At 36.1% G+C, this 7939-nt stretch overlaps 1 protein-coding gene across 2 annotated transcripts in view; it reads right to left on the bottom strand.

Moving 5' to 3' along the window:
* scml4 (Scm polycomb group protein like 4) overlaps nt 1–7727 on the bottom strand; it is a 40139-nt gene extending 32412 nt beyond the window's left edge. Inside the window, exon 1 of one of the 2 annotated variants that reach the window (XM_058391869.1) lies at nt 7197–7727. The gene's annotated coding sequence lies outside the window, so the exon portion shown is untranslated. The remainder of the gene's footprint in view (nt 1–7196) is intronic. The other variant, XM_058391866.1, reaches the window with a different exon arrangement.
* Between the last annotated feature and the right edge of the window lie 212 nt (nt 7728–7939).

The raw sequence follows: 7939 nt of genomic DNA, 5'->3' as shown, positions 1-7939 counted from the left end.
CAAAAATTGCATGTAAATTAGGGAACCGTGTTGTACAAAGGAGCCGTTGTGGAAACAGTTCTAAACAGTTTATCCAGTGAGACGTAGCTCATTTTTCTGCAGATTAAATAAGAAAAAGTGAACAAAGTTCTTCCTTTTCAGCCTTGCCCTCTTTTAACCTCTTTCTCTCCCACTGAAAGTCTTCCTGGAGGCTAAAGACTGAGGCAGACCTGCACTTCAGAGGGATGCGTATTCCACCAATTTAGAGTCAAGAATGAAGAGATCTTAAACTTAAAATGTTCATGTAAATGGATCTGGAAAAAAGGGTTTGATAAGTTTTTCCTCACGTAAAGTAGTTCAAAAAAAATTTAAAAGGAAAAGTTTAAAATTTAAAATCTAAAAGGTAAACTTAAGGATTTTTGTTTTGTCAAGGTTATTTATTCTAAAGGACAAAAAGAAGACATTAGGAAACCAAAAAAACTATAAATCTGTCACCACTTGACATGCTGTAAGACTGAAAACTAATAAAGACACACAGGAAGGATGTGAGTTAATGAAACGGCTCAGGATCGACTCCATGGCTCGGTCACAAGGTTTTCATTAAGGACAAAAAGAATCTAATTTTCGTGCATATTTGAGAGCCGAGGTGAGTGAATAGACATTTCTGTAAGAAGATACAAAAAAACATAGAAAAAAATAGAGTTTAAATGACGTGAATCTTGTTCATCTCAACCTTCCTCGTTTGTTATTGATGTTAACATCAGTTCGATAACATGAATGAGTCCAAATGTGCATTAAAGGCTGCTTAGGGATATTTAAAGCAACACACACACACACGCACACACATACACACACACACACACACACACATTAGAGCAAGCCACCACGACTGTGGTGAGGAAAGTCTCCCTGAGATGGTAAGAGGAAGAAAGCTTGAGAGGAACCAGACTCAAAAGGGTACCTCATCCTCCTTTGAGTGACACCAGAGAGTTGGATTATAAATGATTATAAACACAGAGAGTGGGATTATAAATGATTATAAACACAGAGAGTGGGATTATAAATGATTATAAACACAGAGAGTGGGATTATAAATGATTATAAACACAGAGAGTGGGATTATAAATCATTATAAACACCAGAGAGTGGGATTATAAATCATTATAAACACAGAGAGTGGGATTATAAATCATTATAAACACCAGAGTGTGTGATTATAAATCATTATAAACACCAGAGAGTGGGATTATAAATCATTATAAACACAGAGAGGGTGATTATAAATCATTATAAACACAGAGAGTGGGATCATAAATCATTATAAACACATAGTGGAATTATAAATCATTATAAACACCAGAGAGTGGGATTATAAATCATTATAAACACCAGAGAGTGGGATTATAAATCATTATAAACACATAGTGGAATTATAAATCATTATAAACACCAGAGAGTGGGATTATAAATCATTATAAACACAGAGAGTGGGATTATAAATCATTATAAACACCAGAGTGTGTGATTATAAATCATTATAAACACCAGAGAGTGGGATTATAAATCATTATAAACACAGAGAGGGTGATTATAAATCATTATAAACACAGAGAGTGGGATTATAAATCATTATAAACACATAGTGGAATTATAAATCATTATAAACACAGAGAGTGGGATTATAAATCATTATAAACAGAGAGTGGGATCATAAATGATTATAAACACAGAGAGGGTGATTATAAATCATTATAAACACAGAGAGTGGGATTAAAAATCATTATAAACACAGAGAGTGGGATCATAAATGATTATAAACACAGAGAGGGTGATTATAAATCATTATAAACACAGAGAGTGGGATTAAAAATCATTATAAACACCAGAGAGTGTGATTATAAATCATTATAAACACCAGAGAGTGTGATTATAAATCATTATAAACACAGAGAGGGTGATTATAAATCATTATAAACACTGAGAGTGTGATTATAAATCATTATAAACACATAGTGGAATTATAAATCATTATAAACACAGAGCGGGATCATAAATGATTATAAACACAGAGAGTGGGATTATAAATCATTATAAACACAGAGAGTGGGATCATAAATGATTATAAACACAGAGAGTGGGATTATAAATCATTATAAACCTCATTTTCTTTTTATTTATTCAGGAGCGTTGTGCTGTTATAACACCGACATGTCCTCTGCTATCATTTCTGCAAAGGCAGCTTTAGCATTGTATTAAAACTCATGCATATTTAATTATGTTTATATTTCAGATGCTAAGCTCCGCCCCCCAACCCTCTCCCTTAACCCCCCTTCCCCTTCCCTCTAGAGACCCACTTCAGGGACAATTTACCGAATCAAAGGCAGTGACATTCTCAAAAATGTAGGTATTTAAATGGAGCTCAGTTCAGCACACACACACACACACACACACACATGAATATATGCATAGTTACACACCAGAGGGAGGAGGCACATGTTCCATAAAGTAAGATGGATGATGAACAAGAACATATTATAAACCTAATGGTGTGTGTGTGTGTGTGAGTGTGAGTGTGTGTGTGTGTGTGTGTGTGTGTTTAGCCTGAATAAACAACATATAATGGTACAGTAAGCTATAAAACCTAAGGGATCTTATTTATTTATTTTATATGTGATTGTTTCTAGCAGATGTTAAATTAATGATATTTAAATAAAGATTAAAATTAAACAAAGATAAAAAAAATTTTTTGGATTTGTTGGATTTTCTTAGCTTCTGATTTTACTAATATTCACACGAAATAAACACTTACTGGATACAAATAAAAATTACTTTCATTTTTCCCTCTAATTCTTTACGAGCTTTCATATAAATAAAAAAACCCAAATATTTTTACGTGTATAATCTCTATGCGCTTATAGACCGCTCTACGGCCTGAGATTAAATACATATCATGCACTGCTTTTTTTTCTCCACTAGACTTTGTAAAATATTTCGGCTTTATTTAGTCATAACAGTTGTGAAGGAATTCCCTCTGGAGATGTTCACAAGATCACAGTTCAGATCTTTAGACTGTTCAGCAGAGATGAAGGTTTCAGGTCGTGATGATGATCTACGATTAATTAATCAAAGACTGGAGGATAAAAGTTTCTTCCAGCATCATACACAACCTCAAGAACATCAGCAGGCCAAAAATAAAGAAAGAAAGAAAGAAAGAAAGAAAGAAAGAAAGAAAGAAAGAAAGAAAGAAAGAAAGAAAGAAAGAAAGATGAACAGGAAAAAGGAGAAGAACAAGATGAATAAGAACAAGAAGAAGGGAAAAGAAAAAGAAAAGAAAGAACATATTAATGATGACAAAACGAGAGAACATCCTGATTTATTTTAGAATAATCCCAAAGAGAGACAACAGCAAACATCTGTCCAGCTACCAAACGGTCATTCTGAGAGGTTTTAGACATCTCTTAGCTTCAGCGTGTTGGATACAGCAGGTGTTTCCAGACTCCTTTGTGGAAACAAACAGAAGAGCTGTATCATTAAGCAGGGTTGCCAGATTTCATCTCTATCTACATCTCAAAATACACACACACACACACACACACAAACACACACACACAAGACCTAAAACTAGACCTAGACACATTTTTCTTCTTCTCAGCTTTTGTGTAGGAAACCAGGTCACTGTGGTGGTGCACACACACATCATCTACTCCAGCCCCTTTCACTCCCCACTCTCTGTTTGTTAAAATGTATTCAATTTAATTCTGATTATTTTCTACAAACAAGCTGTTAGTGGATGTAAAGTCTTTTAAAAAAAATTAAAACAGTTTGCTTTTGTGTATTTTCTGCATTTATGGCAACGGTGTCCTTAACAGTCCTGTCATGTGCTCCTCCTCCCTTGAGCATGGGGCAGCATGAGTCCTACCTCAAAGGACTCTATTATTAGCATTCATTGTAGTTCCCTAAGCTAATTTCAATCATTGCGATATTTTAACTTTGCTAACTTTTTAAATTACAACACTGATCTCTCACAGGAGGTCATTAGTATTGGAACAGTCTTAACTAGGAATTGATTATATACAATTACAGGACAGATTCTAATGATGATGGTCACCACTGAGATCTTAAATCTGGACTTGGTTAAAGCAGAATTAGATAATCCTGACTTCACATGAAGATAGAATTAGTTAATCCTGACTTCATGTGAAGATAGAATTAGATAAGCCTGACTTTATGTGAAGATACAAATAGATAAGCCTGACTTAATGTCAAGATGGAATTATATAATCCTGACTTAATGTGAAGATAATCCTGACTTCACATTAAGATAGAATTTGATAATCCTGACCTAACGTGAAGATAGAATTAGTTAATCCTGACTTCATGTGAAGATAGAATTAGATAAGCCTGACTTTATGTGAAGATACAAATAGATAAGCCTGACTTAATGTCAAGATGGAATTATATAATCCTGACTTAACGTGAAGATAATCCTGACTTCACATTAAGATAGAATTTGATAATCCTGACCTAACGTGAAGATAGAATTAGTTAATCCTGACTTCATGTGAAGATAGAATTAGATAAGCCTGACTTTATGTGAAGATACAAATAGATAAGCCTGACTTAATGTCAAGATGGAATTATATAATCCTGACTTAATGTGAAGATAATCCTGACTTCACATTAAGATAGAATTTGATAATCCTGACCTAACGTGAAGATAGAATTAGTTAATCCTGACTTCATGTGAAGATAGAATTAGATAAGCCTGACTTTATGTGAAGATACAAATAGATAAGCCTGACTTAATGTCAAGATGGAATTATATAATCCTGACTTAACGTGAAGATAATCCTGACTTCACATTAAGATAGAATTTGATAATCCTGACCTAACGTGAAGATAGAATTAGTTAATCCTGACTTCATGTGAAGATAGAATTAGATAAGCCTGACTTTATGTGAAGATACAAATAGATAAGCCTGACTTAATGTCAAGATGGAATTATATAATCCTGACTTAACGTGAAGATAATCCTGACTTCACATTAAGATAGAATTTGATAATCCTGACCTAACGTGAAGATAGAATTAGTTAATCCTGACTTCATGTGAAGATAGAATTAGATAAGCCTGACTTTATGTGAAGATACAAATAGATAAGCCTGACTTAATGTCAAGATGGAATTATATAATCCTGATTTAACGTGAAGATAATCCTGACTTCACATTAAGATAGAATTTGATAATCCTGACCTAACGTGAAGATAGAATTAGTTAATCCTGACTTCATGTGAAGATAGAATTAGATAAGCCTGACTTTATGTGAAGATACAAATAGATAAGCCTGACTTAATGTCAAGATGGAATTATATAATCCTGACTTAATGTGAAGATAATCCTGACTTCACATTAAGATAGAATTTGATAATCCTGACCTAACGTGAAGATAGAATTAGTTAATCCTGACTTCATGTGAAGATAGAATTAGATAAGCCTGACTTTATGTGAAGATACAAATAGATAAGCCTGACTTAATGTCAAGATGGAATTATATAATCCTGACTTAACGTGAAGATAATCCTGACTTCACATTAAGATAGAATTTGATAATCCTGACCTAACGTGAAGATAGAATTAGTTAATCCTGACTTCATGTGAAGATAGAATTAGATAAGCCTGACTTTATGTGAAGATACAAATAGATAAGCCTGACTTAATGTCAAGATGGAATTATATAATCCTGATTTAACGTGAAGATAATCCTGACTTCACATTAAGATAGAATTTGATAATCCTGACCTAACGTAAAGATAGAATTAGATAATCCTGACTTAACAAGAAGATAAGCCTGACTTCACATCAAGATAGAATTAGATAATCCTGACTTAACAAGAAGATAAACCTGACTTCACATCAAGATAGAATTAGATAATCCTGACTTCAGGTGAATATAGAAATAGATAAGCCTGACTTAATGTGAAGATAGAATTAGATAATCCTGACTACACGTGAAGAGATAATTAGATAATCCTGACTTCACTTAAAGATAGAATTAGATAATCCTGACCTCACATGAATATTCTGACAGTTCCCACATTTACACACTCCTTGCCCCACACACTACTTTATCGGAACCATGTCCATGTTGAGGAAGAGTATGAGGAAGAGACTGACTCTCTGTGTTTGTTAATTATTAAGGAGTTAATTATTAACTTCTCATTAACATGAACATCACGTGAGTGAGCTTACTTGCACTATGAGGCTTATTTTCCGGACGGCTCAAGAGGCATGCATTGGCAAGAGCTTATTCTTCCAACCTTGAAAACTCATAGAGAGAGAGACTATCTCTAGTGGCTTGTTTGATCCGATAATAAAGACTGTGTGTGTGTGTGTGTGTGTGTGTCCCTATTCAGGCTGGCAAGTTGCCTCAGGGTCTCATCACACACCCCACTGCACAGCACATTTGAGTTTGTGTGTGTGTGTGTGTTTAGAAGGAGACAACAAATGCAGATCCCTGTCTAATGGACTTGACAAGCCATGTTACTCTGAAAATACACAACCACGTTTAATCATTAGTCCCTCGCGGGTGTGCACGTGCCATTCCACAGAATAAAACTACAGTACAGTAGACCTACAGTAGCTGGACAAAGCACGTGACCATGGGAAGGTGTGCACGGGGAAGCATGTAAAGGTGTGATGTTTAATATTAGCTGAGTGCACAGGATTAAAATCCATCCTGAGATTTGTTGACAAGGCACATGCAGAATGCGCAGGTGGGGCACATCCCTGGAGAACACACACACACACACACCTTTCTGACACACACAAATAACAATCCCGCTAATATAATCCGTTCAACTTCATCGTTGCCGTATCCAAACGGTGCAGGTTGCAAAAGTAGATGATAGCATCGCTCCTGCTTGTACAACAACATCCACGTGCACGTGCGGGAGTTCAGCCTATACATCAGTAGTGCATGAGAGCATCGTAACATGTTATAACGCTGCTCCCCAGACAGTACATGGTTTCCAAAAACTGCATACAACAATATGGAACCCCAAGCAAGAGCTCCGTTTTGGGAACTTGGCGCGCGCTCAGCGGTTCTTAAACACTAAACACGCGCGCCAGCTCGCGCTAACACACAACCGCACGCACACACACATTCACCGTCCAGCAATGCAAAAGCAAATCTAAGCCAAAAACAGATGCACACTTTACCTCAGCGTTTCTGGTTGTTATGGCTGTTAGTTGGTCCTCATGAGTCTGAAGCGCGTGCAGACTGACCGACCGAACGACCGCCTCGCCCCGGAAGCCGCGAGCTCGGTTTGCTGATCTGCGCGCGCGGCTGATGCGGATGAAGCGTTTTTTCGGTTGCGGGGAAGACAGAAGACAGACACCGCGCGGATTTTCGGCTCGCCAGGGAGCTGATTATTTAAACAGAGCGAGGATATTTGTTCAGGATTTTTTCTAACATAATTAATTAAATATTATTTTTTTAATTCCTTCCTCACGCAGGCCTTGTGCAAAGTCCATTAAAACGCGAATTCCTATTAAACCCGTTTAAAGGGGAAATAAAGCATCTGCATCATTTCCCCTCCATCTTCATCATCATCATCATCCTCATCATCACTAAGCAGAGACCTGCAGCTGGAAAGCTCTTCGATTCTCTGTTTAAGCTTTAAACAGATTCCCAAAACCGAGTCCTCTTCGCCTTTGGGCTTTTTTCCGTAATTCAGAGTTGCTTATGTAACACAGCGCTCCAGAAATCTTTTATTATTTACAATCCGCCATAACACATCCGAACAGGCAATAACAGCAGCCTATATATCCTTTCACCTCAACACAATGTCTGTCTTTCACCTCATCTGTCTATCTTTAAACCAGGACTAAACATTAGAAGAGTTCAGTAAAAAAAAAAATATGTGGTCAATTTGGAAAACTTTTCAAAAATATCAGCCGTC

The sequence above is a fragment of the Hemibagrus wyckioides genome, linkage group LG06, assembly GCF_019097595.1.
Source record: "Hemibagrus wyckioides isolate EC202008001 linkage group LG06, SWU_Hwy_1.0, whole genome shotgun sequence".
NCBI classification, from domain to species: Eukaryota; Metazoa; Chordata; class Actinopteri; order Siluriformes; family Bagridae; genus Hemibagrus; species Hemibagrus wyckioides.
This window is presented reverse-complemented; position numbering and strand designations above follow the sequence as displayed.